Source organism: Lissotriton helveticus, chromosome 1_1 (assembly GCF_964261635.1).
Source record: "Lissotriton helveticus chromosome 1_1, aLisHel1.1, whole genome shotgun sequence".
NCBI classification, from domain to species: Eukaryota; Metazoa; Chordata; class Amphibia; order Caudata; family Salamandridae; genus Lissotriton; species Lissotriton helveticus.
This window is the reverse complement of record NC_136057.1, coordinates 1,024,445,015-1,024,464,645: the sequence shown is the minus strand read 5'-3', so window position 1 is coordinate 1,024,464,645 and position 19,631 is coordinate 1,024,445,015. Positions and strand designations below refer to the sequence as shown.

The window sequence follows — 19,631 nt, the reverse complement described above, 5'->3', positions numbered from 1 at the left end:
TGCCATCTAATTAGACAAGCGATATTCCTCCAGCCCCTGATAAGGCATACGGAGTTCTCAAAACAAATCAAACCTATGACAGACCTGGGAAAAACCCTGCGGCCATTGTTTTGATTTCACCGAGAACTTCAGCAAAAGAATGTGCTAACGACCAGGTCGTATGACATCCTTATTGACGTATCTATGTCCATCCTTACGTCAATCTCGGCACCTTAAAGGTATAAATATTACCGATATTGCCCTATGCAAACACACGCGGTGGTGACGAGATCGGAGCAGCCAGACTTGCCGAAGCCCAGAGCAGAGCAGACCCCGCTGGCGCAGCCCCGCCTTCCTGACGCGCTGAGAACGAGACGCTGTTTTCTCCTGCCGAGAAATCCAGCTCCGGCGCTTCCGGGTAGCCCTCGCAGGCAGCCTGGAATATCGAGACCAGAGACGAGAGATACCATCCCTCATTCATCCTAGACTCCAGGTACAGAACTGAATAACCCCTCACAGAGAATTCTTGAGTCAGTCACTTGGCAAAACAAACTTAAACTGCTACTTTCTACTCCTGCCCACGTATTAGGCTTAGGTCAGGTACATCTGGGGTAGGCGTAGTTAGAAACACCAGTTGAGTACGATTAGTCAAATGTATATGTGTATGTATCTATTTTATCCATTTTAAACCATCATGTGGCTTAGAAACCATATCAATGTTTTTACAGTATTATTTTATACTTCTGCTTTTAATGTATGCACTTTACTTAACCATAAGTATTGCAATTCAATAATATCGATCCATTTCTCTTGTATGAGAAAAGAGACTGATCAATAAATAACATCTTTTATTGAACACGCCCGTCTCTTCCTTTTCTCTACAATCTGGTGAGACTAAGAATGCACGTACTGACTGAGTAAAATAAGTCGTCTTTTGTTTTCACACGACTCTAGAGATACACTCTTGATTAGGGGAGAGCAAAGTTGTCATGTTCTATGGTTGTCAGGAACTAAATCCCTTCTTGTCTATCCAGGGAGGTTCAACTCCTCCTTGCCTATTCGAGAAAGTTTCTAGTGAACTCTGAGCTAGCTGGCAAACCCAAAACTTTAAGTCTAATATCGACAGTAGTAGACCTAGTTAACGTCTGGTCTAGGCCTATACTATTGAAGGTATTATTCCAATGCGCAGAGCCTATTGGGATAATAGGAACTACACTACAGTTCAACAACTCCCAGAATACAAGCAATCTCTAAGTAAGACATGTAGGCTAGAATTACCAATTGAGCAACATATGGCTGCAAATAGTTCTCTGCAAAGTTTAAGTCTGATTGGTAAAGTGGGCCAAACACCTAATAACGGGACTGTTTGGAAACTGATTTTTACTGTCTGGAGTGTTACGTTACTGTAAATTAAAATAAATATTTCAGCTAAGGTTTCTGAAAATTGATTACTGCTAAAGGAGCAGGCCCTACAGATACTAAGGATCTTTATGCATTTCAGTGTCATGCTCTCAGCTTCAAAGTTAACGTTAGTGCTTCATTTGAGTCCCTGGTTGCATGTGAGACCGACCAGCACTCATTTTTGGGGACTAGCACACTGCAGCGGCTCTTCCGTATTGGCGGAGGAGCATTACCCCCGCCAGCACTTTAATAAATGTAAAAGAATAAAACAATGCCCGTTTTATTATCGTTTTTTTTTTCTTGTGCTAAGTCTTGGATTGGGCCAGGGTGGTGGTGGGCATTGCCTTTACTGCGCATGTGGGTTTGGCCGATCACCTGACATTAGCCACAGTGGCATAGGAAGGGGGGACTGTCCACCCTGGGCGGCACGTGTTTTGGGGTGGTGGCCTTACTTACCTGTGGCTGCGTGGGGTTCGTTCGCCTGAATGTTAGAGTATTGGTCCCGGGGGATTGCTTGGAAGATTTTTTATATTGCATGCCTACCTACTGATTTCTCAAGACCAAACTGGTCAAAGAAGCGGGATATTTTGTGTAATCTCAGTATGTTGAGACCACGTCTGCCGAGTCCGGTGTCAGGAGGTAGACATGCAACATGAAATAAATCAATTTAATGTACATTTCCGTATTCACCCCGCCTGAGTGTCACGTGGCCGAAATACACCCAATATAAATAGCCCACCTTGAAGTAACATTAAGTATTCATGAGGACACTTATTCGATATATAACGTGCTTCGGTTGCATATGTAGAGCACCCGTTATTGTTAATTAATACTCCAGTTTGCCCAAAAGACTACAAATATGGCCGACACCGGACTCGGCAGACGTGATCTCAACATACAGAGATTACACAAAATATCCCGCTTCTTTGACCAGTTTGGTCTTGAGAAATCAGGAGGTAGGCATGTAATATAAAAAATTCATTTAAATGTGCATTTTGGCATTCTGTGTGTCACGCGGCCGGACAACACCCAATATGGCCGCCAAAAAAGAGCCTCCACCTTGGAGCAACACGCACAGTCCACTCGTTCACAATGAGCATGCGGAAATGTATTACATAAGCAATCCCCTGGGACCGACACTCTAACATTCGGTCCGGAGGCAACTGAGTAGGTGAATCGGCCTATAGTACCCTGAATCCAAGTAAGTGAGTTTATGGAAACCGCGGACTACGGACTACGGACCGCAGCAGCGACCGCTCGCCATCAAACAGGCAAGTCCGAGACACTAACCCGGCATTTTGTTCCCATTTCTCTCTTTCCAACCACCAGATAGATGGGATACAAACCCTCCGAGTCCATGGGGCCAAGTTAGGTCCTGTAACATGTATGTAAATAGAACTGCCCTGTATGAAAGAAGTATGCTTGAATGTTTCACGATGTGTAAAAAAAACAAGTTTTTACCAGCAAAACATTTTTAAACTGACACGCCATCGGGCTTCTATGGACAGAGAGACACATATATTATATGTTGTGTGTGTGTAAAATATGTGCATATCTATAGGGGACTTGCTACCCCATAATCACAATGTATGTGTTTTTTCTTACAGATACCACGTGATTATGCCCTTGCGTAAGTACTGGATGCATGCTTAAAAGTTTTTTTTGCAGCATTAAATTGATTCTTTATTTCCATTATTAGCTCATTTGAGCATTGTTAGGAGTGGCGAACACAGGGCTGGTCCCTATGTAGTCCTGAGGAAGAGCTTGGGGGACGCTCGAAACAAGTTGACAGATAGGAATGAATAGGTACACCTAACCCCATTGTCCTTTAGGCACCCTATTTTTCTACCCCGTTTTTAACCCTACCCCCTAGGAGCAAGAATAAAACTATTGTAGCTTACTAGGCAGGTATTTTAAATCAGTTACACTTATCCCACTCCATCACATTACAGTTCTCGCACCACACATAATCTGAATTAAGTGCTCCTCCGTAGTTCGCAAGTCGTAGCACGCCCCAGTCCGTAGAGGGCTGGGATGGCCCCTATGATGAAGCATGTCACCGTGGAGCAACCCTGGTGAGTGAGGGGACACAAAGAAAAAGAAAATTTTTTCTTTTTCTACAAAAATACATTGATTTCAATTCCAACCCCAGTGAGCGTTGAGAATATTATCATAAAAATATAGCTAGGCTCTTGATCTCTGGTTCAGAGGTTTTTCGTGTTATGTCTAATATTTGAGGGTGAGCCTTAGCATTTTCCCTCTATCTCCCCCTATTTTTGAATACATATAACCATTCTGATTACCCAACTCCCAATCTGATTACTCTGTCCTGGATAGGAACAGTGGATCTCGTTCTCTCAACCACATGTACAATGTACAGGAATAAGCTTGGTGATATGTTTACAGGGAATACAAAAACCTGGAATCCCTCTCTTTGGCCCACATTTTTTATAATGATACCAATGTCAACCTCTCTAGAAAAGCAGATTCAGCACCTTTGGAACACTGAATCCCTAACTTTTGGTCAGCGTTTTTATTTTGAAATAATATTACTCTTGCATCTGAAACTGTATTGTCATTTCGCATTTTTTAACACCAGTGCTTCCCTTCAATTAACCAGGGTTCGCATGCGAGGCACTCAGCATAGATATCCTACAGGGAGAGCTGGAGCATGTACACGTACACACACATGGCACCACCTCACTCTCTCTGCTGACGCGCAGAGCAGGCGAAGTCAGGCTGCACTCACAGCAACACCGGGTATCTCCAGGTGTTCGGCTGCAGCACAGATTCTTTCAATTTCCCCTTCCGGCTGGCGTGAGGATCAGGCACTCAGTGAATAGGTAAAAAGGACCCGTTTCAAACATGGAAATCTGTGCAATTATCAATCCCGGGCACAAGTGCATCCAATTTATGGTGGTTACTCATTAAGTGCACTATTTAAAGCCTGAATTTCACACTCCTCCTTCTACTACGGGGATGAAGAGCAGACACATCTAGGATCACGGCGAGAGATGCACCTTGATGTAGTAAGAGAATGAATGACAGTATGAGTGCAAACAGATGGAATACCTTTACATTTTTTCCACCAAAAAAAGATTGGATGATAGAAGCTGACTTGTTTTATGTTTCTATTAGTTATTTTTGTTTTTCTTTCAGAGATTGACTACGGGGTCTCTCTTTCTCTCTCCTCCCATGGGGCGTGTAGGAAGCTTGACCAGGGTGAGAAGGTGAGCTGATCTTTGATCCAGTGCTAAATATTACGGTGTGTGTTCCACATTTGCAGTGACAATTGTTACACACAAATAGCCACTATATGCATTAATGATGCATGTGGGGAATTCTTTTTTTCTTGTGACTGAATACTTTTGATGGCAATCTCTCTTCTCTTTTCTCTATCCCCCTGACAGGTTTCAAGAAATCGCCTTAGGCAGAGTATGACATAGATCAACCTACCCAGTGGTAACTTCATACTAATATTTTGGTAAGATAGGAGCCCTCTTTCATTTTTCCGTCCTGATTAATGCCGCAGACCCCTAGGGCCACATCGGCAGTAACATGTCGATGAAATTAACCACTTCGGTGATGGGGCAGTAACTCCCCTTCCCACCGTTCTTGTATTTTTTAATATCACATAATTTCCTATCTAAATAAATGCATTCTGGCGATTATACTGATTTTTAAAACTCACTCACATTCAAGCGCCCCCACTTAGTTTTAGAAGTGCCTCCCTGTCTCCAGGTGTAGGCCCGCAATCTACCAAACCAAGTTTCTAGAGAGCAAGGACTGCTGATGATGAAGTATGACACCAGGTGGTGTGTGAGCACAGTCCTTCACTTTTTGTGAGATGCCAGAACTCTCTTAATTTAGCGTTTCCTAAGTTTCGGTCACTGTACTTGGAGCAGCTTCTGTTGTGTGTTCAGTCCATATTGATGCCCTCTTTTTACATGTAATGTGACATCCTACTTCAGATACCCCACAGCTGCTTAGTGCAGCTTGCCATATCGAACCTGCTTTTCAAGATCAATTGATCGCAGATTTTTTTTTAATGCCTCAAAACCTAAACACATGTGATCAAACTCCAGAATTCATGTGGTAAAACCTCAATTACTCTATTCCACCAGGAGATGCAAACCTACCCCAACTATTGAAAAGGGGGGGCCCTCGGCCCCCCCGCCCGCATGACAGCACGGCAACCCCCTCTTCCCTTGACTCCCGGTGGTGGGGGCGTGACCTCCCGGCGTCCAGTGATGACGCGGGGGGTGCGCGTCCACCACCGGCTGGCGGACGCCCAACCCCTGACCCGGAAGGCATTGCGCAGACTTCCGGGTCGGGGGGGCGGGCGGCTGGGGGGCGGAGGGAGGGGGCGTGCCGCCCCCTCCCCACGACCCTAGGATAAAGGAGGGGGGAGTGCTCAGGTAGCCCCTTGTCGCCTGGATGCTCCCCCACACTGGTCGTGCCCTGGGGGGAATGATTTGGCCAACTAGGTAGGTGCACCCTTATAATAGAGGAATTCACCTCCATTGCATGGTGGGTGGCCATGCCGGGTTGCACAGTAATTTGGTCGCAACTTATTCCCCGGTGGCAGTGGTGAGGAGGGGGACTCGGTCAAGGCGTTGAATCATTCGGTAAAGAGGATCTACACGCAATTGGACAAATTATTTCGAGCCCCCCGGTTGCAGACGATCCCTCGTGGGTGCATTTGGGGGTAAACATTTCTAGCTACGGGACGGGGTACACTTAACTGAGGCAAGGGAACATCCTGGGAACTAGTAACATAGTGGCATGGCTAGAGGTATTTGCGAAGCGAGCATGACCTTTCTAGGAGTAGGAATGGGGAGGCCAGATCGTCGGTCAACAATACTGGCCTGTGGCGGTAAGGTCATGACCGGTGAGCAGCTATTTTAAGGTCTGAGGGGGCGGCATCATCCTTTGGAGGTGTCCACCCAGGGGGAGGGGTCACTGGCCCCTCCCAGAACTTCAGGGGCAGGTATAACTGGTGCTGCAAATGGGCGCGAGTAGGGGAGTCACGCTGTCCTTATGGCTGGTAGCCACCCCGCGCGTACTCATGACGTCAGCGAATGGCGCGAGTAAGGGCCCTCCTTCAGTGGGTAAATGGAGTTCACGGCGTGGACCGAGTAATTAACGGGCTCGGCTGCGCATGCGCACCTACGGGGAGGCGCAGCTAGTAGGACCTGACACCGGTTAGGACCTCGCCATATGGCCAGTAATGTTAGTATGCAAAATTTCAGAGGAGGATGTTAGATTCGGTTAGGAAACAAGCTGTATTAGAATCTTGTTAAGGTTAGCATATCATACTTGTCGATATGATTGTATCGAATGTCCCTGAATATTTTGCATAAAACTGTATCTTTTGTTTAATAATTTTATTATTTTGTATCTTAATAAATATGGCCGGGGAGTCTCGCGATCCCCCGCCTTCCAAAGACAATCATGTTTCGTGTCAGTGTGTCCTGGGTTGATGTGGGTCCACAGGGAGGGGGGCGGTAGCCGTCGCCGACCATGTATAAACACCAAGCCCTAATAGCCAACCTGGAAACGTTAATAGGTGACAGAAACCACACTGTAGGCTGGGCACCAATAACATTAATGAGTCTTTGTTTTTCGAGTATGTCAGAACCCCACAGATCCTTGGCAAAATAAGAATAAGACCTGGGTATTCATCTAAACTGAGGCCGAAGGCTTCCAGCTGGAACTTGAGGAAGAAGATTGGAAGTTCCAAGATGGCCGCAAAAGGTCAAAACATTTCCAATATTCTAGTAGTGAAAAGTCAGGAATGGATAGTCCAGTCCGCTTTACCTCAGAGTAGCGCACTTCACTGAAGAAGTGTTTTTTGAGTAGATTCGAAATGTTGTTTCCCTGCAAAAGATTAGTCAGGGTAGTTGCGTCACTAGAAATCTATGTTTAGTCTGTCGCGTTTCTATTATGGTAATTCAGTTTTGCGAAAAATGGAAGTGTCTCATCACTGACCCTGTCAGTTATTCTCTGTGACTCCTACTGTCTCTGACAGGACACACAGGGATTAGTGTCTCTTTATTTCCAGGAGTCTGACCATAACTCAAAGTGGATTCCCAAGCCTTGTTTGAACGTTCCGCAGAGAGAGATTAGTGTCTCTCAGTTAAGGTCAGAGGACGTATCGTTAAGATTTGACCAGAAGAAGCAGTAATTTTCTCTCCGATTATCTTTCATGAGTGTCCAATAACCAGAAGAAACAAACTATTAAGAATTACAGAGAAAATTAGGAATTCAGAGATAAAAGGAGGCACTTACCTGAAGCCGATAAGAATCTGAGGTTTGTGATGCAGCGGCGGCGCAAAAGTTGCACCATGGTGCGGGGTATTAACAACGTGACGCATCTGGGAGATGCGTCACGTTGTAAAGCCCTGCACCATAAGGAGGCGTTGCTGCGCAGGGGGGGGGGGGGGGCGTTCCTACGCAGGAACGCCTCCTAAAAGTGGCTGAGTGAAATCTACAAGATTTCACTCAGTCACTTTTAGGCCAATGCTGCGTCAAAACCCTGCGGATTGACGCAGCATTTGAAGGATAGGGCACCCTAGAGCCTTGCTGGAGCTGCATCGCACTTGCGACGCAACTCCAGCAATGCGCCACTTTTACTGCACAGATGCGTGACGCATCTGTGTCGTTTTTACCTCATGGTGCGCCGCATTGTAAATGCGGCGCATCCATTGTGGCGGAGGCATGGCGCACAATAAGTGGAGCATCCCTGCTGATATGCAGGGATGCGCCACTTATTGTAAATATGCCCCTAAGTGATTTGCCTGGCGAAACTCGAACCCGGTTCCCCAGCTCCGAGGTTGACTGCCCTAGCCGTTAGGCCATATTCTCTCCCAATTTTGAACTAATAATTAAAGAAATTATAGTAGAGAGGCATTAGTCTCAAGCGTATGGGGTACGCTAGCAAAAGTAAGACAGTAGATACATGTTTACAGATATAATTGAGTGAGTCAGGGAGAACTTAACATTATATGTATCTTTATGTTTGTATTTCCATGCAGTTTCCTCTCCAGAGAATAATCATACAATAGCTCAGGACGAAGATAGGAAGTAAGTGAAGAAAAGTTATGGGAAGGAAAAAACAAACAGATGTGGCTGTCTCTTCTCTCGCTCCCATTTCCCTTCCCCCTAATGAGCTGCTCTGCTAGTCTGAGATATTTGGCATCGGCAGCGAGTTTTCCGAGAGGGGCATTGTCATACTGATCCTGTGCGAATACAGGTGAGAAGACCTCTGACAGAGTACATGACCTCTTTTACAGATACGCTTTAGAAGACAAAGGTCCTAAGCTTATCTTGATAAGAAAAGTAAATAAAATATAGGCCATAATAGGAAGCTATTTTTATCCTCTGTCCAGCCGGACAGGGTATTTATTTTCAACAGAATCACAATTATTTATATAAATAAGTGAAGGCACAGTCCTGTACCTTATTCTAGAACGACAAACAACACATAGGGAGAGGTTTCCACAGGCAAGAAAGAGCTATACTGGCCACTTTCACATCAATGTTAAATTAAAGTTTTTGCCAGTCAGTACAAAACACAATTAGGGTACAGCACAATTGCTAAGTTGTGGAAGTACTGCTTATAGTCGACGTTTCAATCCCTCTAAGCTCTAATTACATGGGATCATCATCAGGACAACATTTGAAAAACATTTGCCTGTTTGTATTTAAAAATGCGACCACCTGTTGAGGAGGAAGGAAGAAAAGAGGAAGAAAATCATAGCCATAGGCTAAGTTAGAAACCATCAGCAAGTCTATTTGTCCATCTACCTTGTACATTTCACATTAATTCGGAATCGGCTTATCGTGTTTAAAGCTTGGTGTATTTTAAAGTGCGTCGTTTTGGGGCTTCCATACCCGAATGCGTGTCCGTGACTAGTGTCAAACACATCCTGTCTTGACTCACAGCGTTACTCTAGCAATTCCGTTTAAGTTCAATAGATAAAATGAAATTCATTAGATAATTAAAACATTCTATGCGGAAGCGGTTCGAAAGCAGGCGCTCGTGTACAGTCATACCGTGTCCGTTGGTAGGGGGAGGCACAGTGCACTTACTCGGAATCGAGCGGTTAACTCCCGATCCTAGCCTCACAATGGGGGAATTAGGGTGCAGCTAGACGCTGGCATGACTGTCAGGGGTTTCGGTATGGCTATGATGCCTACGGAATTAAGGTGATTAGTAATAATCATGAATTATTCCTATATCTTCTTTTGGAGATGTGCTCGTTATTACCTGCACGTCCGCCGGGTCTGGCTTCTACTACAGGTCTGCATAAGTATAGACGCTGTATCTAGTGGGGGTGATAAGCGATTTAAAGTCAGACTATTTCCAACCACTGAGGAAATTTGCGCGTTCTTTTGGGGTTCTATAGAAATTATCTTACCCACGTGGCATGCTTGCCACAAGAAGGATGGGATTCTTGGGAACAGGATGGGGGGGGTCCTGTTAATTCATCCAATGCGTGATGAAGGTTTTACCACAGGTATGCCTGTTGGTGGGAAAGAGTGAGTTAATTGACTTTGAGGTTAAGCCTCTTCATAGCCGCTATTTTACTTGTCCATCATGGGCATGGGCTTACCTTAGTATATTAGTTGATCCATAGTAACTGGGTTTCTGGTGGGAGAAGGAACGATGTCCTATCGATCCGCTGCTTCGATTGCAGTCTGGTTAGGCATTTCCACCGTGTTGCTTAAGGCAGCATGGTAGTCAAAATAGAAAGGGGCCAATAGATGGCAGACATGATGGAATTGTCAGTTTGCCGCGGGGGTGGCCATTTTGGAGTGGGTTTGTTGCACATCTGATGGTCGCGGGGCGGCCATTTTGGAGTGGCTTTGTTGCACATCTGATGGTGGCGAGTGGGTGAAATTAATAGTCGTGATTGTGATTGGTGGGGGGAGTGATTACTATTTGGATGCAAACTAAAGTGAAAGTGCATTTTGTGACCATAGTGACGCCGATTAAAGATTTAAAACCTCAGAAATTAACATTTCATTTTTGGGTTATATCAAAACACTCTGCAGTCGTGTCAATCTTGGAATGAACATAGTCTGTGTGTCCACTTAAATCTTGGACAAGGAGCAGGTGAAGTTCATATTCATAGTAGGGTAGTCCAGTCCTCTGCTCGATTCAAACCATTCCTTATTGTATCGAATTGGATCATTGTCTTTAATTCCTCCCGGTTGAGTATTTGGGCAATATCTCCACCTCTGGCTGGTAGCTTGACCACTTTAAGTATTGTCCATTTTATGTAATTTTCACTGTGCCCAGCTTCCTCGAAGTGATCAACCAAGGGTGCATTGGCTGTCTTGCACCGTACACGGCTCCTGTGCTGGCCAATGCGTGTTTTAGTCTTTTGTGTAGTCTGGCCGATGTACAATTTCGGACAAGGGCATTGTATCGCATATATTACATTCGAAGAGTTACAGTTGGAAAATGAGCGTCTCTCAAACGTGGTGCTATTGTGAGTGAATGATTTGCCCTCCACCGTGTATTCGCACACATTGTAGCATCCACATTTGACATGGCCTATCAGTGGTGGTAGTCCCCAAGCTGACTCAAGCGTGCTTCCTACTGGTGATATCGGTAATGCTGCTCTGACTAGGTGGTCTTTTAAGTTTTTACTCTTGCGAAATGCAAAGAGAGGTTTGTCAATGTATATTGGCCCAGCGTTAACTGTTGGCCAATGTTTAAGAATTGACCTTTTAATTCTGTTAGAGACAGAGGAGAAAGTCGTGACGCATGCAATTCTTTCATTTGGATTTTTATCTTTAGGCGTCAGTAAAACCTCTCGTGGGCAATACCATGCTCTTTTGAGGGCCTGTTTGACGATTTTCTTTGGGTAGCCTCGATCTTTCAATTTATTAGAGAGGACCGCCGCCTCTCTGAAATAATCAGTTTTGCAGGAGCAGTTTCGTCTAATCCTGAGGAACTGTGAGTATGGTAAGGAGTCCCTCAGCGCCCTAGGGTGGTTACTTTTGTAATCTAGAAGCGTGTTTCGCTCAGTTGGCTTCCTAAAGAGTCTTGTCAGGAGTTCACCTTCTGAATGGTAGATGGTGAGGTCCAGAAAGGATATAGAGGATTTGTCCCAGCTTAGGGTAAATGTGAGACCGCAGCAGTTGTTATTTAGCCAATGTAGGAAACAATTTAGTGTTTCACTAGACTGGTTCCAAATTAGGAAAATATCGTCTATATAGCGCCTCCATATTTTAATGCCTGGGAAGAAGGGGTTGGAGGGTGTTAGTATTGAACCTACTTCCAGCTGGTCCATAAACAATATGGCCAAGTTGGGGGCAAAAATAGCCCCCATGGATGTCCCCTTGATCTGTTGGAAATACGTGTTATTGAAAAAAAAGAAATTTCTTGTTAAACACAATTCCAATAGTTGGAGAATAAACAAAGTGGGGACTCTGTGTGGGCGTGGACGGGTGTCAAGAATTTTCTGAAAGACCAATAATGCTGCCGTTTGTGGAATGTTTGTGTACAGTGATTCCACATCTAATGTACATAGTGTTTCCAGTCGGGGATCATATTTGAGATGTTCCACAAGATTAATCATTGACATGCTATCTCTCACATAGCATGTCGTGGTGGGAACAAATTCTTTGATAAAATAATCTACGTAGGCCCCCAGGGGTTCCAGCACAGAGCCACATGCGGAAACAATGGGCCGTCCTGGTGGATTAGTTAGATCTTTGTGAATCTTGGGTAATGTATATATAACTGGTAGTCTTGGGGATTTGATGTTGAGAAAGTTATATTCTTTTTTGCTCAAAAATCCTTCTGTACAAGCCTGGGATGTAAGTTTAGCAATGATCTCTTGGAGATCTTTAGTGGGATTCCCTGGGAGTCTTAAGTAATGATCTCGGTTGTTTAATTGGCGCATAATTTCAGCTTTGTAGGTTTCAGTTTCTTGTATAACAATCCCTCCCCCTTTGTCTGCGCTCTTGATCACCATGTCTCTATTGTTTTTGAGTGATTCAATCGCTTTTTTCTCTTGAAAAGAGATATTATATGGAACAAAAAGTTTGCTGTTCTGAATTGTAGTAAGATCTTTTAGGACAAGTTTCTCAAATGCAATGATTTCAGGGGGTACCATCGCAGACGATGGCGAAAAGGTGGATGGTGGTCGAAAAGGAGCATTCATGATAGGGGTCGGGCTTGGATGTAATTGGAAAAATGCCTTCAAACGGACTGTTCTAAAAAATCTTAGCAGTTCCGTGTGCAGTTCCATAAAATTAGGACGGATGGTGGGCACGAATGAAAGGCCTTTTTTGAGTAATTGTAATTCTACATCAAGCAGATTGCTGATTGTTCAGTCACCATTGGTAAAACTTGTTCCTGGTTCTCCTCTCTCCTGTGGGGTTGAACCATCGCTGAGGTTTCTTTACCCGCCCGCGTTGGGGGGTGTTGGGCTGGCCTCTGGATAAAAAATTGCTTTGACCACCACCTCGTCTTGTATTTGCACTTGAACCTTCACCTGGGTCTCAACTGTCGGATGATTCAGCCGAAGTGTCAGAAAAACCTACTAGGTTCTGGCGCCGGTTATAGCGTCCCCAAGGTTTATTTGTCTGTGGGAAGGGGTAAGTTTTGTTAGTGTAAAAATCCTTCTGAAGATATGGATAATTGTTCTCAACGTTGTAGGATTTGATGTCTTTTTTTATTTTATTTGACTTTTTGTTCTGCTCTATGCGATGAAAATCAGATATAGTTTTCTCTAATTGTTCAAGGAGTTTTTTGCAATCAGGGGAAGGGTTTGTGTCTGCCAGTTGTTTTTCTATATCAAGGATTTCTGTTTCCAATGTTTTTAATGTTTCAGTGGCTATATCGATCGCTAAGACCAGCCAATGGCGGGAGCAAGTGGTCCCTATATAACTGAAATTAGAAATGTATTTGGGATTATCAGTGAAAATACCGGGGACGTTGCGCACCTGGAGTCCCAATGGTACTACTTCAGCCTTTAAATAGTCAGTTAACATCAAAATCATTAATTCCAGTTGCACCTGTTTTTTGCGAAGTTTCTCTAATTGTTCTGGTAGTGTACTTGTGGTAACATCAGGTGTCTCAGGGGTGTCAGAGAGGAGGGAAGGTCTTAGGCAGAGTTGTTTTATATAATCATCGGTGTACAGGGGTGCGTGTTTGGACATGTTAACTTAAGCTGATTGGGGAAAGGAGAGATAGTTTTAAGGGAAGAGGGTACTAGGGGAGCCTACCCTCGGCTGAGGGTCCGGATTAAATGAATAATCCCTTGCAATCTAGTGATTGCGCTAAAGTCTCTTAATGCTACAAGGGAACCCAAACGGTTGGCTGAGGATAAATAATAAATAAATATAGCTTCCTATTATGGCCTATATTTTATTTACTTTCCTTATCAAGATAACAGAGGATAAATATAGCTTCCTATTATGGCCTATATTTTATTTACTTTCCTTATCAAGATAAGCTTAGGACCTTTGTCTTCTAAAGCATAATTCCCCATGGTCCTCAGCCAACCGTTTGGGTTCCCTTGTAGCATTAAGAGACTCTTTTACAGATACGTCATGGGTTTTTCTCTTAGCCTTACAAAAATTCCCTATAGAAAAAAACATATCTCAGATTTACCATGATCAAAGATGCTGTCCTCTTATTACCCTGTATAAATATCAGAGGATCACAATCCATTTTCAGATTTCAACTTCCCCTATTGTTTGATACCCTGACATCTTTACATGCATAATCCACAGCTATATAAATTAACACTGATAAAAAAACGTACAATCTCTACTGACAAACACAGTGCTAGCTTGCTCTTCTCCATACACCCATTTCCACATTATCTCCCACACACCCTTCAGTGAATTAAATCATAGATCATAATGCCAGCATAAATCAAGGTAGTTTGGACCAGAACTGGTACACTGGTATTCCTACACTCATATAGACCAAAATACTGGCACAGACCAACATCATAGGCCTCCTGGTAGCCACTGTTGCCCATCAACATGGTTGCCTTCTGGCAAGTGCCCTCTCAGACTGGACCAGTAGCACCAATCAATAGAACACAATCTGACTCTCCTCAGACAGACATAGCATGTTATTTATGAGTGACCTGTGCAATCATTATCAATACACACTTTTCAAAATCCAGTTGTGCTCTATTCACTGCAGAGAAAAACAAATAGTTTGTTCACTCTTGTAACCTCCCAGCAGTCCAAAAGAAAAAAAACTTTAATTGACCTCTACTTAGTTAAAGGAAAGGAGGTCTCACTGCATACAAGAGAGTGCAAACCTTTGAAAGTAAAGACATTATTCCACAAAAGACCATACATTAACCCAGTTCCAATAAATAGATAAACACCAAGACATTTCTAACAAAAAAGAGAGCTTTAAATAAATTAACAAATTTAGATTGAAAATCCGATTTGTTTAAAAATGTCATTAAGAATATCACTCATCTTTTACAGACTCTGTCCACTTTTCTAAGATTGTAGACTAGAACAAGGGGTAGGCGAAGCTGTCACGTCTTCATAAATTACTTTTTGCATTACACAGGGTTACAACTTCGAAACTAATGTAGATATAAATGTGGGTTATAAAGTGGATCTGCTCTGCAGCAGCAAGGGTCTGACTACCTACCACTTGGATGGCTTTACAGCAAAACTACATGCTACTCTCATGTCCAACAAAATTCTGCAGATCTCAGAGAAGAACTTCTAGCAGGGGAAGAGCATTGCTGGCTCTTTTGTTTCCCTATCAGTAAGGGTGATTGCAACCGTGTGTGAGCGTGAAATGGATTATCTTGCTGCGTTATGTTTCCTCAATGTTGTGTCAGATATAGTGTGCAAAAAGTCAAACTTTGTCTCTGGGAAGTCCAGGGATCTTGGCACTTATTCACAAAACACAAAGTTATCTGGCTTCACCCTAGATCATGCCAGCCGTGGCCCCTACAGTTAAGAGCGGTGGGGAGATTTGGGCAGACGAAGACGTGGGGAAATTAATTATTTATTTAATTTCACCTCCTGGTCACCTGTCGACCCCCCAACCCGACCCCACTGTTTTTACCTGCATGGGCCACGGATGGTTTATGTGCTTAGTAAATCACTGTACCAAACTTTGAGTAGAGCACAATTTGGAAGTGGGAGTAAGAGGGAAGATGGTAGAATGTCCTTGAAAATTAAGGCTTTTTCGATTTACACATTGATAACTGTTTTTCTGCTTGTTTTATGTAAGGATGAGTTGAGATGAAGAGTTCTGTCTGAGCTTTATACCGTGTGGATGGTACCTGCCATGGGAGATGGGACCAATTAATTGCCATTGGTCTGCCTGTGTAATTCTACATTTGATCCTTTTTCTTCCATCAACTCAAAGGCAGCACCAATGCATTTTGATTTTGATTTTTTTTTCTACTTTATTCTTTCAAACTGTAAGCCCTTCTCCTGTCAATGTTATGGAATTCTGGCAGCTACCTTGTCGGAAAAAAAATCTTTGCTGGTTAGAATACACAAAAGGGCTCATTTACAAGCCCTGTGCGCCGCCAGAACGTCACTTTTTGTTTTGTTGTGTGGCAGACAGGGCTTAGCCATATCTACAATGCCACATAAAGCCACCCTGCATGGCTTTTCATGGCCTTGTAGACATAGTGTAAGGTAGCGTAGTGCAAGTCGCTACGGTGCCTAACACTGTGATGGGGAGATGTGCCATGGAAGTTACTCTGGGTGTTCAAACGTAACACCCATGTCATTTGACACATTCCCAAATTTACAACAAGCTGTAAACCTGGGAATGCGTCTAAAGCCTGCACTTCGCCAGGAGTGGAGTAGTGGAGGCACAACGAGGAGAAATAATATTATTTCTCTTTGTTTTTTCCTCTATGTGTGCTGCACAATAGAAGAGGAGATTGCCTCCATTGATTGTATTTGTACAGGAAGATGTTCCTTCCTGTACAAAAGGTTGTCCCTGTGGGTACGTGGCTTTCGTCAGGACCAGAAAAAAGGGGCTCCAATCTTACCAAACATTGTTGGCAGTACCACTGTGTGGGTGTGATCACTCATCACTCTCCACTGGCTGGGTCCATTAACCCTTCAAGAAGGACGACTTGCCCCATGGGAGGGGGGGAGTTTTCAGAAAGTCCCCGTGGTCACACTATGTGAAAAGAGGAACAATTTCCGTCCGATCACCTACAGCGTGCATCTCTCCATCTTGGAGCCCCTTTTTTCTGCTCCTGACGAAAGCCACGGGGACTTTCTGAAAACTCCCCCCCTCCCATGGGGTAAGTCGTCCTTCTTGAAGGGTTAATGGACCCAGCCAGTGGAGAGTGATTAGTGATCACACCCACACAGTGGTACTGCCAACAACGTTTGGTAAGATTGGAACCCCTTTTTTCTGGTCCTGACGAAAGCCACGTACCCACAGGGACAACTGGCAGAAACATGTTGACCTATTTCTTAAAATAATTTCACGGCGGTGACGGGATGATAGGATCCTTACTCACCGCACTCTCCATTTTTAACCCCACACAGGCTCCCTTTTGAATAAAGGATTTATGGGTGTACTGTGATGGCCTTTTAATTTTCACTTTTTGGGCCCCACTCACTTAGAAGTGCATCCCTGTCTCCAGGTGCATGCCCGCCCTCCACCAAACGCAGCTTCTGGAGGGCGAGGACTGGCAGATGATGAAGCATGACACCTGGTGGTGTGTGATGCCAGTCTATCAGTTTTTGTGAGATGCCTCATTATTATTAGGCACCTCACTGCAAATTTAATTTGGTCTATAGCTGGGAGCGGTCTCTATTGTGTTCACTATATTTATTGGAGGCTGACCGTCTCCCATTACCCTACTGCCTCTTGTTCCCTCCACGGGCTACTGCCTGGGAAAGTTTGTGTTCTCCTTCCTGTACAAAAACCATCATCCTGGACATGGGAAACAGGACAGCAATGTGCCGTATCTGATAGATACAGCACATTCCTGCCCTTTTCTTTTGCCATAGGGCAGCATAGCAGGAGGGCTTGCGGCACTGCCCTAAGGCACAATATTGTCAATGAGGCCCATAGTCCCTCTGGGATGCAACAGGCATTTGTGTCTGCTTATGTTTGCATCTCCAGGGTACTTTATTATTACAGAAGGGACTGGAAATGCTTATGAAACCCCTTCTGTAATATGGATCATAATGGTGCAGAAAGAGCTCTGATGCTATTCTAAGGAGGGGGTTCCCTTATTGGTAGAGTGGTGTGTCCCCAAGCAAATAAAGCAACACCTTTGCCCTTCTTTCGGTGCATATTACAGATGTGAGTGCAGGGACTTAGAAGGCATTGGGAGTCTCACTGCCTGTACAACACAAAAGAAGTGGCACAAACTAAGACCCTTGCCCTTGAGTACATCCTACGGGAGAGAGGTAAGAATGTCCCAGGCACCACCATGTCACACCCTACACTCACCTACAGGGTACTCCCTGGCACACTTCAGCTAAGGCATTGACTGCTGCCTGTAGTGAAAGCCGCACTAGTGGGTTCAGACAGGCAGTCGGCCTTTCACTAATTCGCTCTTCCTATTGCAGGAAAAAGTTCCAGCCCACAGTGGGAACAGTACATTTTTTGCAGTTGACCACACAGTCCAGACCATTGTGCAACTCCGCTCAGATCAGGAATGTGTGTACGACATGTAATTCAGCCCGTGGAATATGTCTTCACACTGCACTTCTCGATGTTTATTGTGCTTTTTAAAACAGTTTATTTTAATGTATTAGGGAATTGGGTGTGGTCTTATGCAGTCTTAGGTATGGTCCTTGCATTAGAAAAACTACTTTTTGATACACATATTACAATAAAATATTGGCAAACTCTTATTTTCTATAAATTGTTGCTTGATAGGATTGTGCTTACCAAGTTAGCCGCTGTCTGCATGCCTCAGCATTCGGGAGAATGAATGCGCAGAAAGAATAAAGAATGTGCACATTTTCGCCGAGACTCATCAACTGTGGATTTGCACAGCTCTAATTGGTGCACTTCAAGAATGGCGACAACGGAGTGCTCCCTACTGCTCAGACGCTAATTGGTCAATTACCTTGAACATGGTTTCACCCTGTAGAGATAGTCTGGTGTAATTGGCAGCAGTCACAGCAATGTTACAGTTCCTCATTAGCATGTCTGCTAGATTGGTTGTGTTTTTCAGTCTAATCAAAACCGCCCTGCAAATATAATTGAGGTCTATTGTTGGGCCTTGGAAAACTGTCAGTCAATATGACCAAGAGGGTTTAATGCTTTCATTTCATTGAACCTGACACAGATTGCTTGAAAAGAGCAAAAAGTGATATATGCTGCCTATCTTGAATATTTAAATTATTTACATATTTTATTTAGTTGACACTACTCAGTCAAGCATATGAATGTTGTTCACTATCAGACAATGCCTGGCAATGGCTTCAAGTCACTATCTGAGAATATAGGTCAGTGAAGACAGTGCACAACTATTGACCTCAGATCAGGAGCGCCCCGTGCGGGTAGGAGCAGTGGGGCCCGGTGGGGGAGGGGGAGGGAATTCCACAGACAACCACGAGGGAAATTGAAATAAATAATTAATTTTAATCTTAATATGTACTGCCTTCCTGTACTTTAACATGATTATTTTGTTTATATATATATATATATATATATATATATATATATATATATATATATATATATATATATATATATATATATATATATGGGTTGAGGGTATAGTGGCTTACCCAAATTTACAGCTAAATCGAACGCTGCTTAGGAAACTAAAGCAAAAACCATCCCCTAAAATCAAAACCTATAGCTAAACCCAGCCTTTGAGTCTAAACTTACCATTGCCAGCAATCACAACAACAATCGTATACCTCTTCATTCTGGAAGTCTTTTCTGAAAGACTATCTTCCATGATTCATGTTCCAACAGATGTTAATTACTTTTGATGTTATGTACCTAAATGAAGCCAGTCCTTCTGCCACTTTTAACATAGAAGATCGACCTACCTTCCCGTACCTGATGACATTGGATGAGTCAGATGGAGCAGCATGCCTAGCAGATGTCATTTTAGGGCAGGGCTCAGAAAATATTGCAATCACAGAAATTTCCCCATTTCCATTGTGATAGCAAAGACAGAGAATGCCGTTGCAGTAGTTCCTCAGCTGTCGGTGCTACCTGCAAGTATTTCCAACAGTTTCAATGATAAGGTTCAGTTACATATGTTAAAAAGTCTCTTGACACCACA

The 19,631-nt window shown here is 43.8% G+C and overlaps 1 long non-coding RNA gene across 3 annotated transcripts in view; it reads right to left on the bottom strand.

Annotated features, from left to right (window-relative positions):
• Positions 1 to 19,631, bottom strand: part of LOC144820128 (uncharacterized) — a 485,905-nt gene that overhangs the window by 167,373 nt on the left and 298,901 nt on the right. For all 3 annotated transcript variants that reach the window (XR_013607694.1, XR_013607693.1, XR_013607695.1), the window contains one exon: positions 19,393 to 19,561. This is a non-coding gene — a long non-coding RNA (uncharacterized LOC144820128). The remainder of the gene's footprint in view (positions 1 to 19,392; positions 19,562 to 19,631) is intronic.